Source organism: Lissotriton helveticus, chromosome 1_1 (genome assembly GCF_964261635.1).
Source record: "Lissotriton helveticus chromosome 1_1, aLisHel1.1, whole genome shotgun sequence".
Classification (NCBI taxonomy): Eukaryota; Metazoa; Chordata; class Amphibia; order Caudata; family Salamandridae; genus Lissotriton; species Lissotriton helveticus.
This window is the reverse complement of record NC_136057.1, coordinates 291,492,986-291,515,271: the sequence shown is the minus strand read 5'-3', so window position 1 is coordinate 291,515,271 and position 22,286 is coordinate 291,492,986.

Sequence of the window (22,286 nt, the reverse complement as noted above, 5' to 3'; positions counted from 1 at the left end):
TTCAACATGTATCAAAAAATGATAATAAATTCATTACATAAAGATTTGTCTACACAACATTTGACATTACTCTACATAACACTTGACAATACTCTACATAAATACAAAACATTAAAGGGACCTATTTTGCTAGTGTTTTTGCTCCTGAACACACAAAGTCTTTCAAATTATCTATTCTTCCAAGTTAGCTCAAGAAAGAAAGAAGGGTCCAACTTGAGATAGATTGACTAGCTTTGGGATATGGATACTTTTCCACAAAAGAGCAATAAATGTTGTCCTGTATAAGGTCGGAGAGTTCTTTTAAAAAAAGGTTTTAGCCGTGGCGTGAGATACTTCTCTCACTATATGTCCTGTTGATTTACTAGGTCATAAGACATACACTTCTCCTGGCCTGGATGATAAGCCTACGCGTTTCGACCTTCTATGAGATGACAGGAGATAAATTGGGAAAGGTCTTCATCAGGGCTCACTGCTGTTGTTGTAGGACATCATGCTACACCTGTGGGGGTGTAAGGGGCATGTTTTAGTTCGAGGTAAGGAGTCTTATATACAATTTCTAGACTAGTTATAGGTGCTGTTAAGAAAAAAGTGTGAGAGTCACGTACCCTTGTGGTAAAAAGAAGGTTCCTCTGGAATTATTCGTATCTTTAGATGGCATCGATCGCTGGTCCCAGCGTCGTGACCTTTCTTTAGGTTGACCGGCAGAATGGAGTCTATACTCGAATTAATCAGGAGTACGCTGGTGGACAAAGAAGAGAAAAAAGGGAATGTTTGATTTCCTTTTATACTGTTGTGCCATATTTGAGTGGCGGCTTGGGGTTAACAATGTTGGAGAAATGTGCGTGATGGGTTCGTTGGTAGTGTTATCCCTTGTCATGTGACATGCTCCGATATTAGTTAATGTTGTGTTTTAGCGCGCTGGGGCTAAGGAGGACACCCCGGAGTAAGCCTGCATCAAATGGTTTTTCCGGCTGGCGGACATGTCATACCTGCTGATCGTGTGGTATACGTCCTTGCGTTAGTCTTTACTTTCTTCAAGCTTTCACCAACGCAATCTACGTGAAAATTTACCATTAAGTCAATTCATGCGACTACGTAGAAACTGCTCAAGGAAAATTGATTCCTTCTCTAATGCCCAAGAGCTGATGCAAAAACTACTCGAGAGGGGCTACCCAAGAAAATTATTGAAGAGAACTATGAAAAGAACGTGGTATATCCCCAGGGATACCCTCTTGACGCCCAAAGAGAAGACCAAAGAAGAAACCCCAATAATATGTGTGACAACATTTTCAGGAGCTACCAATGAAATTAAGAAGATCGTCTCCAAAAATTGGAATAAAGTAAAGGCCTTGAAACCCTTTGAAAACCCGCCAATATTTGCACTAAAAAAGAATGAGAGCGTGAGAAACAAATTGGTTCGAGCAGACACATCTCTGCCCAGACAAGACATTTCCATCCAGTCATTCCTGAATCTTCCACCAATCAGAGGGCACAACAAATGTGGAAACTGTGTGTCGCGTGCGAGTACATTGGAAGGAACTACTTTTATACATGGCGGAAAACAAATCAAACATGAGGACTTCACGAACTGTAACACACATAATGTGATATATTGTGTAGTGTGTCCATGCGGCCTCGCATATGTGGGTAAAACAAGCCAACCGGTCAAAACAAGAATATCCCAACATCGTTCGAGGATCAGATGCAGAAAAGAAAGCGCACCAATGGTATCGCATTGCATCGCAAAAAATCATGGACCAGATGATATAAAATGGACAGTGGTCAAACACATTAAAGGTAAAAACGTGGCCAATAACCTATCGAAGCAGGAAGCAAAAACCATCATGTACTTAGGTACAGTCGATAACGGACTGAATGAACTCGCTGAAATATCGAGCAATATTTGAAGTATTGTATTACAGCAGCCAAATATATAGATATGCACTTTCCTATGATGCATGGTATGTGTACCACTGAGAATATGGCCCTTCCGAAGGTTTACCTTTCACCTCTAATAACCTGTTGAAACCACAACATGATATCCCCACAAAATGTAAAGCACAGCCAGACACCGTGACATGAAAAATATATCCACGAGACCGCCCGGGTACAACAACAGCTATAACAAACCCGGAGACACGGCAAGCGTCATGTATCCCAGCAACGCAATCACAAAGCTCCGTCATTAGGACCAACCAATCGGGAAGGAGCTTCCATGTCGAGAAGGGGCCCGAACAATAAGGAAGAAGACGGATTCAAACTAAGTCCTGAAAGAACCAATGACCGGTGTTCTCTGTTCTAACCAAGAAACAGACGAGTCTGGTATTGAGGGAGCGCCGGGCAGCGAGGAGACGCCATCCCGAATCCAACGAAGAAAGTAAAGACTAACGCAAGGACGTATACCACACGATCAGCAGGTATGACATGTCCGCCAGCCGGAAAAACCATTTAATGCAGGCTTACTCCGTGGTGTCCTCTTTAGCCCCAGCGCGCTAAAACACAACATTAACTAATACCGGAGCATGTCACATGACAAGGGATAACACTACCAACGAACCCATCACGAACATTTCTCCAACATTGTTAACCCCAAGCCGCCACTCAAATATGGCACAACAGTATAAAAGGAAATCAAACATTCCCTTTTTTCTCTTCTTTGACCACCAGCGTACTCCTGATTAATTCGAGTATAGACTCCATTCTGCTGGTCAACTTAAAGAAACGTCACGACGCTGGGACCAGCGATCGATGCCATCTAAAGATACGAATAATTCCAGAGGAACCTTCTTTTTACCACAAGGGTACATGGCCCTCACACTTTTTTCTTAACAGCACCTATAACTAGTTTAGAAATTGTATATAAGACTCCTTACCTCGAACTAAAACATGCCCCTTACACCCCCACAGGTGTAGCATGATGTCCTACAACAACAGCAGTGAGCCCTGATGAAGACCTTTCCCAATTTATCTCCTGTCATCTCATAGAAGGTCGAAACGCGTAGGCGTATCATCCAGGCCAGGAGAAGTGTATGCCTTATGACCTAGTAAATCAACAGGACATATAGTGAGAGAAGTATCTCACACCACAGCTAAAACCTTTTTTTAAAAGAACTCTCCGACCTTATACAGGACTACATTTATTGCTCTTTTGTGGGAAAGTATCCATATCCCAAAGCTAGTCAATCTATCTCAAGTAGGACCCTTCTTTCTTTCTTGAGCTAACTTGGAAGAATAGCCAATTTGAAAGACTTTGTGTGTTTAGGAGCAAAAACACTAGCAAAATAGGTCCCTTTAATGTTTTGTATTTATGTAGAGTATTGTCAAGTGTTATGTAGAGTAATGTCAAATGTTGTGTAGACAAATGTTTATGTAATGAATTTATTATAATTTTTTGATACATGTTGAATGTTTTTTTATCAAAGGAGATGATAACAAACAATGTGCTAACACCCAATTGTGTACCATTGAATAGTTTTGAAGAAAACGCAAAAGTATATATTGCTGACAATGTCAATAAATTAGGACATTGGACAAAATCATGTGCGAAATCTATGGTGTCAGAGGCAATTCTTATTTGTTATAATTTAACTTGATTCCAGCCTCTGACTACCTTAACTGAATCTATCCCCTGCTTGTTTGCTTAACTATAGTGTAGACACCAGTCTACGAGGGAAACTTCGTAATTTAGTTCTAAAACCGAGCTTCAGTGCTCTAGCCAGCTGGAGCAACACTCCCACTGGGAAGACGTTCTCATGGCACTTGCAGGTGTGGCACTATAAATTTCATCATTTACTCATCCCTTTGATACTTTGTTTACTAAACTCACGTACCCCTAAATAGGAAGCAGTAAACTATACCACCGTTACCCCCGGCATCTAAATGTCTGAACCTAAAACTCTAAGTAATAGAGAGGAAGACATAGAAGCATTACTCAGGAGGCCATCAACACTGAATCCAGGAAACACAGTAATCAACGCCAGTCAGTCCACAGAACTAGACAAAATTACCCGCCTGAAAAAGAAGCAAATCAGGACATCCTTGCACGGAGAAGTATTACTAGAACACTTAAGGGCAGGAACCACGCCGGTTGGACTACAAGTCAAGAATGTGCCGGTAATATTTACAGATGATCCAGAATACTTAGAAGAATTTAGCCATATCGGTACAAAATGCTCTAGAGACTGGATGTTTCATTCAATCAAAACTGCTGAACGACTTGGACTAAAAGAACAGCAGCTAATTAAAGATCTAGAAGAAGCTTTCTTGAACAACAGAGCAATTGAGAACGCCCAAGCACTTCTAGCAAAACTAGAAAAGGAAAATCAAACTTTTCAAAAAACAACTGAAGATTTCAAAAGGCAAAAACTACAAAAAGACATTTTAAACTATTCTGAGAAAAAAACGTATTCATACCTGGAAAAAGATTTCTACAAACAGCCACAAAACATCGGGGCTCTACGAGCCTACGGAGGCAGAAGTAGGAGACAATTCATTACGTTTTCTGACGATTCCTCGGTGTCAAACAGCTCAAGCTACGCGGACGCGTCCACCAGTAACAGAGACGATCAAGCCCGCCAGCATTATCAGCCGGCACCTTTTTCCGACAGAGGCAGAGGCAGACTACGTGGCCGTCAAAGAGGAAACAGGTGGTTCAATCGTTCAAGCAACCAGTACCAAGGAGAAATCACCACGAGGAGACGAGTGTACAGATGGTAAATACGAACAACTGTGCAGTATTCAACTTATCCAACCACATCCTCTCACCCAGCGAAATGAGTGTACTACAAAAAGGTTTAACATTTATACCGACAGTTAAACCAGACATTTGCCAAACTAAATTGGAGCTAATCCAACTTTTCAGAAAAATGAGACTGAAAGTATTTTTTCAAGACCAACAAGATATGTCAGCACAAAACTATTCAGGACTCAAAAATCCCTCCACGTTTTTCCCTCATTCTAGTCAGATGCCTGTAGAATTACTAACATTTGAAAAGAATGTGCTACGTGACCTTGATACACTTGAAAAGAAAAAGAAACGATACACAAAATGGAATTTAAAGAGAGATGAAAAGACCGCCCTCCATGACCTCCAAGACAACAAAAGTCTTATTATAAAGCTGGCCACGGGACATGTACGAAGCAGAAGTCCAAAGGCAAATTTCCGATGAAAAGTATTATAAGAGAACTGATGTTAATTGGAATAAAGAATTGATAAATCGATTGGAGACACTTGTGGATGATGGTCGAAGAGAAGGCTGGTTATCCAAAAAAGAGGGAGAATATCTAATAAATAAGAATCCCAGAACACCATTGATGTATGTTCTCCTGAAGGTCCATAAAGATCCCAGGAACCCACCAGGCCGACCAATAATTTCGGGAGTCAATTCCATACTCGAACGCCCAGCAAAATACGTGGATACCTTTCTTAAACCTCTTGTGGGCCAAACAACTAGCTATATCAAAGACACAATGGAAGCAATAAACTTCCTTGATGGACAAATCTTTGACGAATCAATGAAAATTTTGGTTACCATGGATATAGTTAGTCTGTATTCCAACTTTCCACAAGAAGACGGCTTGGAAGCTCTCGAATTCTTTTTGGACAAGAGAGAAAGACCTCATAATGTCCCCACAGATTTCCTCTTGAAATTAGCAGAAATCTGCTTGAAATTTAATTTCTTCAAATTTAACAACGTCCAATACCTACAAATCATGGGGACGGCCATGGGATGCCCCTTTGCGCCGGAAATGGCTATTATGTACATGGCGATGTACGAAGCTATGTGGATCTATAACAACAACCCCTACGACGGCCATATCAAAATATGGCGTCGTTATATAGACGATGTCTTTATGCTATGGAGAGGAGGAGAACATCAACTAAAAGAGTTTGTTGTTTGGCTTAACAACAGAAACCCTAATATTCAATTCACATTATCATATGATAAAAAAGAAATCAATTTCCTTGACCTCAGGGTAAAACACGAGGAAGGTACCATCTACAGCACTCTGTATACCAAAGAGACTGACCGGAATACATTCCTACATTTCTCAAGCTTTCGCCAACGCAATCTACGTGAAAATTTACCATTAAGTCAATTCATGTGACTACGTAGAAACTGCTCAAGGAAAATTGAATACTTCTCTAATACCCAAGAGCTGATGCAAAAACTACTCGAGAGGGGCTACCCAAGAAAATTATTGAAGAGAACTATGAAAAGAACGTGGTATATCCCCAGGGATACCCTCTTGACGCCCAAAGAGAAGACCAAAGAAGAAACCCCAATAGTATGTGTGACAACATTTTCAGGAGCTACCACTGAAATTAAGAAGATCGTCTCCAAAAATTGGAATACAGTAAAGGCCTTGAAACCCTTTGAAAACCCGCCAACATTTGCACTAAAAAAGAATGAGAGCGTGAGAAACAAATTGGTTCGAGCAGACACATCTCTGCCCAGACAAGACATTTCCATCCAGTCATTCCTGAATCTTCCACCAATCAGAGGGCACAACAAATGTGGAAACTGTGTGTCGCGTGCGAGTACATTGGAAGGAACTACTTTTATACATGGCGGAAAACAAATCAAACATGAGGACTTCACGAACTGTAACACACATAATGTGATATATTGTGTAGTGTGTCCATGCGGCCTCGCATATGTGGGTAAAACAAGTCAACCGGTCAAAACAAGAATATCCCAACATCGTTCGAGGATCAGATGCAGAAAAGAAAGCGCACCAATGGTATCGCATTGCATTGCAAAAAATCATGGACCAGATGATATAAAATGGACAGTGGTCAAACACATTAAAGGTAAAAACGTGGCCAATAACCTATCGAAGCAGGAAGCAAAAACCATCATGTACTTAGGTACAGTCAATAACGGACTGAATGAACTCGCTGAAATATCGAGCAATATTTGAAGTATTGTATTACAGCAGCCAAATATATAGATCTGCACTTTCCTATGATGCATGGTATGTGTACCACTGAGAATATGGCCCTTCCGAAGGTTTACCTTTCACCTCTGATAACCTGTTGAAACCACAACATGATATCCCCACAAAATGTAAAGCACAGCCAGACACCGTGACATGAAGAATACATCCACGAGACCGCCCGGGTACAACAACAGCTATAACAAACACGGAGACACGGCAAGCGTCATGTATCCCAGCAACGCGATCACAAAGCTCCGTCATTAGGACCAACCAATCGGGAAGCGGCTTCCATGTCGAGAAGGGGCCCGACCAATAAGGAAGAAGACGCATTCAAACTGAGTCCTGAAAGAACCAATGACCGGTGTTCTCTGTTCTAACCAAGAAACAGACGAGTCTGGTATTGAGGGAGCGCCGTGCAGCGAGGAGACGCCATCCCGAATCCACCGAAGAAAGTAAAGACTAACGCAAGGACGTATACCACACGATCAGCAGGTATGACATGTCCGCCAGCCGGAAAAACTATTTAATGGAGGCTTACTCCGGGGTGTCCTCCTTAGCCCCAGCGCGCTAAAACACAACATTAACTAATACCGGAGCATGTCACATGACAAGGGATAACACTACCAACGAACCCATCACGCACATTTCTCCAACATTGTTAACCCCAAGCCGCCACTCAAATATGGCACAACAGTATAAAAGGAAATCAAACATTCCCTTTTTTCTCTTCTTTGACCACCAGCGTACTCCTGATTAATTCGAGTATAGACTCCATTCTGCCAGTCAACCTAAAGAAACGTCACGACGCTGGGACCAGCGATCGATGCCATCTAAAGATACGAATAATTCCAGAGGAACCTTCTTTTTACCACAAGGGTACGTGACCCTCACACTTTTTTCTTAACAGCACCTATAACTAGTCTAGAAATTGTATATAAGACTCCTTACCTCGAACTAAATGCCCCTTACACCCCCACAGGTGTAGCATGATGTCCTACAACAACAGCAGTGAGCCCTGATGAAGACCTTTCCCAATTTATCTCCTGTCATCTCATAGAAGGTCGAAACGCGTAGGCTTATCATCCAGGCCAGGAGAAGTGTATGCCTTATGACCTAGTAAATCAACAGGACATATAGTGAGTGAAGTATCTCACGCCACGGCTAAAACCTTTTTTTAAAAGAACTCTCCGACCTTATACAGGACTACATTTATTGCTCTTTTGTGGAAAAGTATCCATATCCCAAAGCTAGTCAATCTATCTCAAGTAGGACCCTTCTTTCTTTCTTGAGCTAACTTGGAAGAATAGCCAATTTGAAAGACTTTGTGTGTTTAGGAGCAAAAACACTAGCAAAATAGGTCCCTTTAATGTTTTGTATTTATGTAGAGTATTGTCAAGTGTTATGTAGAGTAATGTCAAATGTTGTGTAGACAAATGTTTATGTAATGAATTTATTATCATTTTTTGATACATGTTGAATGTTTTTTTATCAAAGGAGATGATAACAAACAATGTGCTAACACCCAATTGTGTACCATTGAGAAGTTTTGAAGAAAACGCAAAAGTATATATTGCTGACAATGTCAATAAATTAGGACATTGGACAAAATCATGTGCGAAATCTATGGTGTCAGAGGCAATTCTTATTTGTTATAATATCACAATATACTGGCATGACTAATATCATTTCTCCTAACAATTATGAATGAACAAACGTCTTGTACCCTGACTTTTGATCATATTACATGATGTTGGTAATAGCTAGCTGCAGCTCATGTTCCCCGGTTTGTTTGAGAACGCTTAATGGCTTTTACAAATATTTTGCCAAGCACATGGAAGGCCAGGTTTCTGGCAACACAGAAAAATCCAGAAAATCCACCATAATAAGCATCAAGCAACTAGCATAGATGACCTCAACGTGAACCTCCCGAAGACAGCCCTCATTAAGTTAATCTTTTACATCTGTTCCTTGCTAAAAGCAATTAGAACACAACCTTTGTGAACATTCTAAAACACCTTCTAGACCACAGCCTCATCAAATGAATCATCCGCACCTATTCCTTGCTATAAGCAATTAGAAGTGACCTTTGTGAACATTCTAAAGCACCTTCCAGACGGCAGCCTCATCAAGTTAATTATCTGCACCTGTTCCTTGTTACAAACAACTAGAATTTGACCTTTAGGAACGTGCTAAAGCAGTCTTATTTAAAGACCGTCCACACTCCTCTGCTTAGACTAGTCTATTCACCTACCACCTGTTTCCCGGCTTCCAGGACTCTGTCTTGCCAGCTCCCTTGATCCTCTCACTTCGACCTCACTGTAAAAAAGTCTTGCATTAGTCTTGCACCTGGATGGAAAAAATAACAAGAAAAAAAGGAGAGATGCATTAACAGACTTGATTTTACTATGCGTTGAGCTCAGTCGCAACACTGTGCTGCAGACAAAGGTACCCAGTGTTTTGTTCAACTTGTACATACTGTTGGCAGTTGGCAGGGCTCTGCCAGAGAGGACCTGGGTGTTGGTAACCCTTTCCAAATTTGCTTGTGGGTTTGATGCTGAAATTATACTCCCTACAATGTTGAAAATGTTGATAAAGGAGCTTCTACGGACAATCTAAATGAAAACAAACCAACCAACAAAACTAAAGGTTGGTTGAGATTTGAAAAGCTTTTGTGAGTTGATACCTTAAGAGACAGAGTTAATACTCAACTAAAGCCTTATTATTTGTTTGTTCATATCTGCTGGTACTATTTAGCAGAATAGTGTTAATACCTGCTGCAGTGTTGCTGTTGAGTGGACAAGCCATAACATCTTTGACTCTATACACTCTCTCCATCCCCACCACCTTCCCCTTTGGGAATTGCCACCGGAGCAGTGTAATGTAAAATGTAATGTAAAAAATTCTTGTAAAGCGCGACTTACACCGGACGGTTTCTTGGCGCTGTTCACTTACTTGGGAAGAGGCACAGAAGGGGAGGAAAAGAGTGCTTATGTATAGATGCTGCAGAAAAGGTAAGTTTTGAGAAGAGACCTAAAGTGAGGGTAAGAGGGAGAGAGTCTAAGTTCCAACGGAAGTGAGTTCCAGAATGAAGAAGCCAGGAAAGAGAATCTGAGACCACCGTGTTTTTTGCGCCTGAACCTGGGCGTCTGAAGGAGCGCATGGTGAGAGGAGCGAAGGTGCCTAGGGGGAGCGTAGGGGTGCAAGAGAGACGAGATGAAGGAAGGACCGATACCGGCCAGAGATTTATGGGTCAAACAACCTAGTTTGAACTTGCAACGCTCCGATACAGGGAGCCAGTGCAGGGCTTTGAGCAGGGGACGAACATGGAGGTGTTTGGGTTGATGATAGATCAGGCGGGCTGCCTGATTCTGTATCAGCTGAAGTCTTTGGATTTGATATTGTGGAATGCCTGCATATAGGGCGCTGGCATAGTCAATCCGGGAGATGACTAATGCCAGCAGTGCCAGAGTAAGGGCCTCGGTGGTCAGAAAATTGGCTATTTTCCGGATCTTCCTGAGCTGGAAAAAGCAGGAGGACAGAGTGGCACTGACCTGGTGCTTCATTGAAAGATCATGGGAGATGTAAACTCCCAAGCTTTTCACCTTGTCAGCGGGGCAGGGAGAGGGGCCGAGGGAAGGGGGCCAGAAAGAAGAGTTCCAGGGGTTGGAGGGGCCTCCGACAAGAACAAGCTCTGTCTTGTCGGGGTTAAGTTTAAGATGATGAGCACCCATCCAATTACTGATATGACAGAGGGTGGACTGAAAGTCTTGGATCGCTTCGACCGAGGAATCAAGGTTGAAAACAAGCTGAATGTCACCTGCATAGTTAAATGCAGTGACATTCCTTCCCCGGAGGGAGCGGATCAGGGGCGTGAGATACAAATTAAATAGGAGTGGTGACAAGGACGAGCCCTGCGGAACGCCGCAAGTGAGCTTCATCTTGTCAGCCGAAAACTGGGAGAGTCGGACAGATTGGTGGCGGTTCGTCAGAAAAGAGCGGACCCAGCTGAGGGCTGACTCACCGATGCCCGCCTCCTTGACACGGTCGACCAAGATGGTGTGGTCGACCGTGTCAAAGGCCGCCGATAGATCTAAGAGAATGAGAGCTTGACTAATATTGGAGTCGGCGCCTCCACGGAGTTCCTCCATGACGGAGAGGATGACCGCCTCCGTCGAATGGGCAGGTCTAAATCCAGCTTGCTGGGAGTCTAAGAAGTTAGACTCTTCAATAAAAGAGCTGAGGACGCTGGTCACATGTGTCTCAAGTACCTTACTCAGGTAAGGGAGAAGGGAGATGGGACGAAAGTTAACCATAACCGCACGGTCAGCGTTGTTTTTTTTTAGTGTGGGCACCACCTCGGCGTTCTTAAACTGGCTGGGGACCTCAGAGAGCAGGAGAGAGTTGTTCAGGAGGGCCAGCCGAGGGGCAGGGCAAGCCGTGAAGGCATCACGGAGAATCGCAGGAGGGCAGCAGTCCGTTGGGGAGCCAGATGAAACTTTATTGAGAAGGGAGAGAAAGTCTCCTTCTAGTACGGGGGGAAGCTGGGTCAGGGAATGGGGATTAGAGGGGGGGGTAGCCCCTGTGAGGGACATCGCCGGGGATCCAGAGGAGATACTATTTTTAATTTTGCTGATCTTGTCTGTGAAGAATTGATTAAGGGAATCACATAGAGCCTGGGATGGGTGAGGTTTAATAGTCACCCTGTCCGGGTGAGAGAGCTCCTCCACAATGGCAAAAATTTCTTTGGATTTTTGCGCGGAGTTAAGAATTTTTGTGGAAAAATAAGCAGTTTTGGCGACTGAGATTGCCTGTTTATATTCTCCAGAAAGTTTTAAGAATTGTAGTTTTTCTAAGGGGTCGTAGTTTCTACGCCAGTGGCGCTCGGCTTGGCAGGAGTCCCAGTTTTAAAGATTTAAGGCTGTCCGAGAACCAACGGTGTGCGTCATGAGGGCGCTTAGTTCTAATTAACTTGAGAGGGGCAACCTTGTCACTGGCGGACTCTAGCCAATTGACAAGTGCGGCTTCTTGGGAGTCTATGGAGTCGGGGCTAGGCAGAACAGAAGATGTTAAGGAGGTAAGAAATAGATCGAGGTCAGCTTTGTTCCAGTTGCGGGCCAAGAGGCTGGGGCCTCGGTTGCGGGGGGGGGGCGGTGGAGGGACCAGGAGAGAAAAAGAGATTAAGGAGTGGTCCGACCAGTGGCAAGGTGAGATTGTAAGCGACTTGATTCCGAGATTATAGGTCCACACTTGATCTAAGATGTGGCCCTTAGAGTGAGTGGCCGTATGGACGTGTTGAAGGTCATTAAGCCCGCTTAAGAGGTCGGTGAAAGCTAAGGAGTGGGAGCTTTCATGTACGTCTGACGGCCAATAATTGAAGTCTCCCAGAACCAGAAGTTTGGAGTTGTTGATAATGAGCTGGGAGAGTAGGTCACCAAAAAGCGAGGGGAAATTGGGCATGAGTTGGGGAGGGCGATATGCCAGAACGCAGGTAAGGGGAGACACCGAGGATTCAAGTCTAATTACCAGGTAGTCGACCTGGGGGATGGTAAGTAGGGAGAGGGAGGTGAACCTAAGGGAGAGTTTGATAATGGCGGCTACGCCACCACCAAGTTTCCCAGCTGGTCGGTTGGCTTGGAGAATATAATACCCAGGTGGGATGGCTGCCAAGATGTCAGGGGAGGAGTCCTCATTCAGCCAGGTCTCCGTTAAGAGTAGAATATCAGGTCGGTCTGAATCCAGGAGGTGGCATATGTCAAGTTGATGGCTGACTAACGACCGAGTGTTGAGATATGTGATTGCTAACTCCATATTAGCAGATGCCTGAGTGGGCGAGGATTTAGGGGGGGGAGGTGACTATGTGCTCGGGGGTGAGGAAAGACGGGAGGGTCCTGAACTCAGGGAAAGTACTACGGGCTAGGAAAATGCCAAGTTGCTGTATTTTCAGGTAACAGGTAGAATCCAGCGGCCAGGGTGTGTATAAAGAGATCATATCCCTGGAAGAATAAGATGTAATTTGGGCAGAATGACGGGCCCCTGGCCCCGGCCGGCCGCGGAAGGGGCGCAGACGGGCTTGCCTTAGGCGCGCCTTCGGCACGCAATCGTCGCGCCCGCTGCGCTCGTCCGCTGCGCTTCCGGTGGGGACACATACTATATAGAAGTGGAGAAGAGGGTCAGAAGGGGGCGTGGCCAGCGCAGGTGGGCGTGTCCCACTGGAACGCGGAAATGGCGGCAAACAAAGTACCAAGCCCCGCTCCCGCTGCAGCGCTAGATCCGCTGTGCGGGGGAGTTTCTGGCTGATGAAGGTTGGGAGTGCCAAGGGTAGGTAAATCACCAAGTTTTAAAAAGACAACACATTACAATTTTAAAAATCAGCTACGAAACGTTGCTCCCGGCTGTGCCTCAGGAGAAGTGAGAGTGATATGCGGCGCTCGTAGTCAGCGCTATTAGTAACCTAGGTGAAGGGGGCGTGGCCAGCGCAGGTGGGCGTGTCCCACTGGAACGCGGAAATGGCGGCAAACAAAGCACCAAGCCCCGCTCCCGCTGCAGCGCTAGATCCGCTGTGCGGGGGAGTCTCTGGCTGATGAAGGTTGGGAGTGCCAAGGGTAGGTAAATCACCAAGTTTTAAAAAGACAACACATTACAATTTTAAAAATCAGCTACGAAACGTTGCTCCCGGCTGTGCCTCAGGAGAAGTGAGAGTGATATGCGGCACTCGTAGTCAGCGCTATTAGTAACCTAGGTGAAGGGGGCGTGGCCAGCACAGGTGGGCGTGTCCCACTGGAACGCGGAAATGGCGGCAAACAAAGCACCAAGCCCCGCTCCCGCTGCAGCGCTAGATCCGCTGTGCGGGGGAGTCTCTGGCTGATGAAGGTTGGGAGTGCCAAGGGTAGGTAAATCACCAAGTTTTAAAAACACAACACATTACAATTTTAAAAATCAGCTACGAAACGTTGCTCCCGGCTGTGCCTCAGGAGAAGTGAGAGTGTCTCCTCCGGTAAACCGAGGGTAAGACTTGGGAGGATTTCATAACTAGCGTTGCCCTGCCATTAGAATCATCTGGGATCCAGGTAGGTGGTTTATGGTGGAAGACTAAGCCACACACATAACATTCCTTTCAGGCAGCACCATGATCAATCAAGACCAAATATTGACGGATGATCTAGCAAGTGCCTTATCATGGGACCTCAGTGATGCTAAAAATCTGTCTGAGTTAATGTAGCAGGTGCAACTAGATATGAATAGATCAAAAGCAGAAAATGCAACACTTAAGGAAGAGTCACAATGAGGGAAGACACATTTCACACAATGGAAGGATATTCAACCCAAGGATAGTCACCCAGTTTTGACCCAGGCTGTGCTTGGAGAACCATTTCAGAGAGGGGCGTTTACAACTACTAACCAGAATCTGCATGAATCTGTCTCTACAATCAGTCCTGTGCCCTTAGCAGCTCCAGAATGCTTTCATAGCAACACTACTACATTTGCAGCCTTTATGAGTCAATGCCAATTACATTTCCTGTGCAAGCCTCAGGCGTTACCCAATGATGCTGCTAAAGTAGAGTTTGTAATCGCTTATTTGGGAGGTGTATCCACTTACTGGGCAATTAATTTAATATAAGCAAATTATCCCCTTTTGTGCAACTATTCTGCCATGACTTAGGTCCTGATTATGACTTAAGTGGTCTTGCACCAGCTCTCTGCGGTGAAAGAGTAACTAGAAATCAGCACTGATATGGTGATTAGCCCAAAGGGGCCGGCACAAGATGGTTTGCTGGCTGGGTGTCCTATCTTGAGGCTGCTTCAGTCTGGCTCTGCCATTAACCTATTCAAATCACCCTCCATTGAGACTGAGATGCTGACGGAAGGGGTGACTCTCTCCTGACAGACAGACTGTTGGCAGCCACCACAAAAGGTTCTACTAACCCCCGTTGTAATGACGCATGCATCGTGTAGCACTGTTACAGAACTCCCAGAAGACATTACCCTTCAACCACAAAATTGCAACCTACCTCTTTGCCAAATCACTGGTACTACTAAAGGTTGCACCTGACCAGTACTTCCTGGATGCTGCAGTCCACAACCACACTGACCAAAATGTGTGTCCCCCGCGGGAGGTGGCTCGTTCAACTGCCTCAGCTGTGGGGACAGCCACTGTCATCATTCACCTGCAATCAGATGGCTATTTTACTACCTAGCCTCTCCCCGATCAACAAGGTGAGGTCTCTCCTATGAGCACATTCGCTCCTATTCAGCTATCTGGTATACCTGCTTTAACAGCTATACTTTCTCTTCCATTATTATCTAGTCACACCAAATCAGTCTCTGCTAAACACAATGTGGCATTACTTGCAGGTAGTGCTGAGGAGAAGAGTGGGAAATGTGGGGCTGAAAGTTGCTCGGCTGCTACAATGAAACATCATAAGGAACAGCTCCAAGCCTCTTTTCACTAGTGTCTGTTACTACAGAAGAAGGTAAGTCAGGAATAAAACCCTTTAAATACTGGGCTGACGACAAACCAGATTTAAGTTCTTCAAACTCTTTTTGACAGGCATCAGTCCACAAAAATTGAATACCCTTCATGAGAAGCTTCCTAATGGCAGCAGCTCAGCAAGCAAGCAAAATTAGCAACAAACCTAGAATAAAACTCATCCATTCCAAGGAGCACTTGCATTCTTTTAGGGGGGGGGGTGGCAAGTTCAAAATACTTCTAATCAAATCCTCTTAAGGTTTTACAACTTCTACAGAAATTACAGATCGACAAAACGTACATCTACTAATTTTAAGTGTTATGCCTTTCAAGTCAAAGATTTTTAAAACTTCCCAAACCTTATCTGTATGATCATGCAAGGTTGCTCTAAAAATCAAGACATCCTCTTGAAAGAACTTCCCGGTAACACTTTTCAATATTTCTGACATGATTCTTTGAAACACGGGTGCCATAGAACAAAGACCTAAGGGCATCCTGTTGAAGCAGAACACTCTAAAAGGTGTTATAAAGAAGAAAGATCTGTTGAATCCTCACTCAATCAGACCTCATGATAGGCAGAAGTCAAGAGAAGTGAAAAACATAGCATTGCCCATCAGATTTACCATCTCCATGATGATGGGAAGAGGAAACCTATCCTCTACAATCTCCTTGTTGAGATGCCTAAGATCCACACACAACCTTATCTCACCTGAACTTCTAGTAAGAACAACAACAGGTGCTACACACAGCAAGGCTTCTATTGGTTCAATAAGGCCCTCTTCTGCAAGTCGATTAAACTCAATTTCTATTGCACCCTGTAGACTTAAAGGGATATTGCTGACTTTGCATGCAATGGGTTTGCTGCCCTCTTTTAATGTTGTGATATTCCTTGACACAACCCATACTAATATAAAACACCTGTGGAAATTCCTGCAAGAAACAATTCTGCTTTGGCATCAACGTTTCTGAGTTGAACCTGTACATGTGAATTTGGATTGCGAAAAAATCCTAAAAGTTTATAGTGTGGCCAAATCAAAATTATGTTATCCTTGACTTGAAGGTACATTTTGCCCAAGGCATAATTACCATGAAATTCTATATCTGATTTAAAAGAACCTATTAGCTCAAAAGGCTGACGACCATAGCTATACGGATTGCCATCTGAATCATGAAGATTACATTTACCTTCAAAGTAACTACTTTTGTCACAATAAGAAACCAGCAATAATCTTGTACCTGAATCCATCATCATCAAGACTTCAGTCTTAGTGAGCCTCACAACATGAGAAGGGTGTTTGCACTGCACTTTTGACACACAATTGTCACCATTAATAATCTGAAGAACAATTTCATAATCCACTAAACATACCTCATTCACTTTCTATTTGACTCTGGGAGGTTTACAAAATTTGGCAAAGTGCCCCTTTTTTACACACAGTTTACACCTAACTTTACATCAGGACAATCTTTATAATTGGCCATATGATTGGAATTGCTACACCTATAGCAAGCATTTTTAACTTTAGGCTCAACATACTGCTGTTTTTTGCAACAAGCAATAGTTACATGAACTGATACATTTTTCTCTTTGGATTTCTGTAGGTCATATAAACATTGCATAGAGTGTTCTACTTGTTTAGTAATGGCCTATAACCCTGCTAGACTATGGTAATTTCTGAAACACAACTCTTATCTGACTTTATTGCTATTACCTTCAAGTATAACTTGATGCTTTATTCTCTCTTCAGTATTCTCACTGAACTTACATGATGAAACTAGTTTATGGAGGGCATTCAAAAAATCCTCTATGTATTTATCATCATTTATTTTTTATTTCCGAAATAAAATTATTGCAAAATATGGCAACCTTGAGAAATAAATGAATGTCCAGTTTCTTAATGGTTGCTTCAAACTCATTCAAAGCATCGTCCTCACCCTGTAAAATCAGGAAAGTTCTCAAATATTTCCTGGCCCTCTCCACCCAGACAATCTATCAAAATAGAGGTTTTCTTTTTCGGTGAACACACATATTTCAACTTAGTGACAGGGGAATCCATAGCCATCCTATGCTACCCAAAATTTCTAAAATTAAAAGGGCCAAAAAAAGGGTTGAGGTTATGTATCAGTCTATTCAAGACTAGAGCCTTACATTTAGGGGCTCATTACGATGCGCTGTCAGAAAGCCTCCAACTTTCGGTTGCAAGCTTTCCGACCGCCATCGTCGGCTTCAAATCTGACCAACGGCAGTCATTCCGGTTGGCTTCCGATGGGATCCGGGAGCCCGTCAGCCAGACGGAGGCCGACCCGTAATCCCAAAGGGTGGTCCTTTTGCTCTTGGGATTACGTTGCACGGTGTTCGGCAGGGGTGCCATGCCAGCCTTCCAGACATAGAAATGCTGTCAGAAAGTGTGTTCGGGCCACTTTGCAGTGCTGCCTTGTGTGCGCTGCTCTGGTTGGGGGCCGAGGAGGCATCTATGGTGACCCCCATTAGTCCCTGCACCCTGTGGCAGGCACCTTGAGATGCCTGCCACAGAGTGCAGGGATTAACACCACCTCCCATTTCCCTATGGGAGCATGTACTAAGCCTGGTTTATGGCTGCAACACATGCTCCCATAGGAAAATGCCGGAATGTGACCGAACAGTGTTCTGTTGCATCCAAATCAGGCGGTCGGGACCGCTGACCAAAGGTTGGTCGGTCCAGTTTATGAGACGGTGTCGGGCGGAAGCAATTCCGCCTTACATTGTATTTGGACCCATTATGTAGCATTTTACCCAGAGGACAAGAAAATCCACTTAAGAACGTCCAGTCTACACTAGACAAAGTAAAAACCATGAAAGTTTAGTAAAACATAGAATTAATACAGAAGGCAAAAAGCATTGATTAGTTAATCAATCATAATATGAAATATTCAAATAAATAAAGTGCCATTGGTAGCAGAAACTAAGCACTCATCTAATGAATATCCGGTTCAAAGACAAAATATTGCCTTTGGGAATATCATGAAACAAAAATATTGCGACATAAATATTGATGTAAAAATATTATCATTCTATACTTATAGAACAAAAATATTGAGAAAAGACTATATTGTTGTTTCCAATATCGTTGTATAAAATATTGTTAAAAAATAGATATACATTTAAATAGTAAATCTATTAAATAATAACATTAATACAAGTAGAATTTAGTTAATATTTGTTTAAACAAATATGACAAACTGATTTAAAAAAAGTACAATACACATATGTTATATTATGTATTTACATATAGCTAATTAACAATGGGGAAGGTGTCAGTTTTGCTAGAAGTGGCAAATATGTAAAGAGCGCCCTGGACAAAGGAGGCATTGCCATCTTGATTATGTTAGAGTTATTAGTGGCCTTTCATACTGTCTCCCATTGAAGGCTTCTCAAGCATCTCTAGACAGTCGGGATCGAGGGCATAGTTCTAAACTGGTTCACTTCCTTTTTGGGCAAAATAAGTCAAGAGATTTGGATGCCTCCTTTCTCTTCTAAAGTGCAAGAATTGAAGGTTGGGGTACCACAGGGCTCAACTCTTTTTTCTTTAGGAGCTATAGTAATCTTCTATGCAGATGACACCCAACTTCTTTTCTCCTGTGAGAAGGGGGAGGAGTTAGCTGGGTAGGGTAGCAAAAACTGCTTTTCTAAGGTGTTTCAGTGGCTGGCTATTAATCAGCTAACATGTAATCCAGATAAGACTGACTTTGGTTCATCTGCACCTGGTCTATGGCGATCTTTCTGGCCGTGCCTCGATTGGCACCCCATAAGAATAGGATTGTGTTTAAATGCGTGGTTTTGGTACACCAAGCTCTGCACAGCTCAGCAGCGGGAAATCTGAGGGGGAGAATTCATGACTACGTCCTCCCTTGAACCTTACGTTCGTCTTCGTAACATCTGGCTGGATTTCCTAAAATCCGTTGGCTCAGAACAGGCGATAGATCTTCCTCCTGTCTTGGTCCGGTCACTTGGAACAAACACCCTTTGGAGTTGTGGACTACCTTAAATCCCCCTACTTCAAGACTGGATCAAAAGAGAGTTGTGGTAGACGCACTGACCTGTCGGAACTGATTTACACAGTTGTTGTGCTCTCCAAGGCCTGCTTTTAGAGGGTCAAGTGAGTTTTCCCTCGGACCCCAGTAGAAAGGGGAAGTCACAAACTGTACTCTTCTCTGAGGGTTTTCTGCCCAATTTGTGAAGGGGCCCTTTTTCCACACTAAAAATTTATGCAGATTTTCAGAAAAATATGGTTTGAAACTGGTGGTGACTCTGTCACTCGTGCAATGTTCTTGCTGCAGACATGAGTTGCTCAGTAGCAGCTGGTAGGGAATAAGGGTGGAGGGGTCAGTGGTAGGGGGTATGTGGTGGCTGTGGGGGACCAAATAAGAAATACAAAAAATACCACTTACCTCTCCAGACGCTGCGTCTCTCCTCCACTTCTCTGGCGAGTCCTGGAATCAGCTCCTCTTTGGCAGACCAAACAGTTCATGCGCCCTTTGAATGTTCCTACCAGGCTGCATTAAACAGCCCGGTAAGGAACATCCACAGCCTCCCTATTCCAGTCTGAGCACCGATCCACAGTGCCTCCACCAACCACAATGCTGCATTGCAGCATTGTGATTGGCTCAGGGGAGCCTGTGTGTCGGGTGCTTCCTGCTGCTGGTCAGAATGTAGAAATGAAGAAGGACATTTTAAGTTAAGGTTTTTTTTGTGGGTAACTAACACCGGTCCATCACCCCGTCTGGTAGCAGCTGCTACTGCTTCCTGGGGAAGGTTAGAGTCTACTGGAGTTTGGAGACTGGGATCAAAACTTTTGTCAGGGCTGAGTTTACCTGATTCACTCAGTACAGGAGGGAACCCAAGAAGGAGTGGTAGAGGAGTCTCAATGGTGGGACTTTGCTAGAGGCATAGTATCATACTTACTACCACTCGTACTTCCCTATTTTTGGCCATAACTTACTGACTCTACAGGTGTGACAGAGCCAAGGTACTATGATACTGTGAAGAGCCTGCAGAGGTGGTACATAAAGCATTGAGGTCCAAGCAAGATAATTGCCAGGACCAGTGCTTTCCACAGGCAGTCTCCTCTCCATTAATGCAATTTCGTTTTTTATAACCCCAACTGCTGGTTGGATAAAACTAAAGGTATTGATGGTGGTTCCCTTAGGTGGTTAGCAAATATTGCTTGCTGCCTTCCACTTCCCCATTTTACACACAGGAAAGTGCCTGGGTGCTACACGTACTGCCGGAATCTGTAGGTGTTTTATAGTGCAATGTGTGGACGGATGGTAGGGGCCCGCCTTCTCTGACCCTCTTTCTTTGAGATGTCCACTTAGACTTGCAGTCCTCCCCACCACAAAGATGGGCATTAGATTTGGTAGCTGAGAAAGGGAATATATTGTGCAGTATCTGGTGGTTATGTAAAGCTGTCCTGTACCTTTGGATGATGCTGTGAAAGGCAGATTTATCCACTGTCTGAAATAAGGAGAATTGGATGGTAATGCAAAGTTGTGAATTCCGCTGCACCACATTGAGATGATTCTGGGACACAATAGCATTTCAACATCCTTAGTCAAGTAAAAAAAATACCAGTGAGGACATATTAATTTTAAATATATGGATATATTAATTTTAAAAATATTGCATGTGCTGAGTGGTGGGGGTTATAAATTATGGCAATTAAAACAGCAGCCGGAAAAACAAATAGCTAACCAATCCCGAGAACTGGAATGGGATTATTTGATGTGAATGGTGCCATTTGCCACTTAGGACTTGATTATGAGTTTGGCGGCTCCAGGACTGCAATACTCATCGGGCGCGGTGGAAGCAGTCCAGCCACTGCCGCACCCACGGTACAACCACCCTATTACAGCTAGGGCGATCCGACCGCTGTTGCACCACCGCAACTGCCAAGGATCAGAGATCCGTGGCTGTGGCGCAGAGGTCTTGAGGCCGCAATTTGTTTGGCGGGACCGCTGAAGTCCTACAAGCATGTTTTCGAGTTTCCTCCCCACACCATGGTGGCTCCTACTCCATGAATACCATGGCATAGAGGAAACAAAGGCGGCCTACAGGGCTCCCTGTTGCCTCAGGGCAATGGGGTACATGCATGGGGGCACATGTTGTGGCCCCTTGTAAGCCAGCACCCCAGTACCTGCACGACATAGATTGGTGCAGTCCATGCCGTGCAGGTACTGTCTTTTTCATAGGCACTGCTGTGGGAACACCAAAGAACCATCTGCCAGTAGCGAAAAAATTATAATCTGGCAGGCGATGCGTACACGGGGTTGGTGGTGCGGGACATTACTTCAGATGCGTTCTTTCAGTGATGTAAAATGTACAAAAGGTACCAGTCATCAAGAAGCTGCTTTTGCATGCCAACAGTGTCTTAAATACATGCAATGTGAACGCAAAATATACACCAATCCATGATGCACTAATGAGCAGTTGCAATCTGGACTAAAATATGCACACAATGTGCTGTCCTTGAAGTACTGCCGTGGATTGTTGCAAAGTCATCCTGTGCCCTGGGCACCTGCATTTGATGACTGGTACTGGTGGATTCTGCACAAACACATACCTATGCGTAGGATTATGGGTCCTTAGTGCTATGCACTGAGTCATCCTACCACCATAGTACCCATGAGCCCAGAACCGACTAGCTATAGGGCACAGCGCTTCCGACTCTCTTGGTGAACACTGTTGCAAGACACACCCTTTTGCTCACACTCTTGTACTTGTCCACAATAAGATCTGATAGAGACACAAATACGTTCAAAATATTTATTTTAACTAACATGCTCTAATGTGCAGTATACGTGCCACAATAAGCAAGAAAATGCATAACACAAATATGGT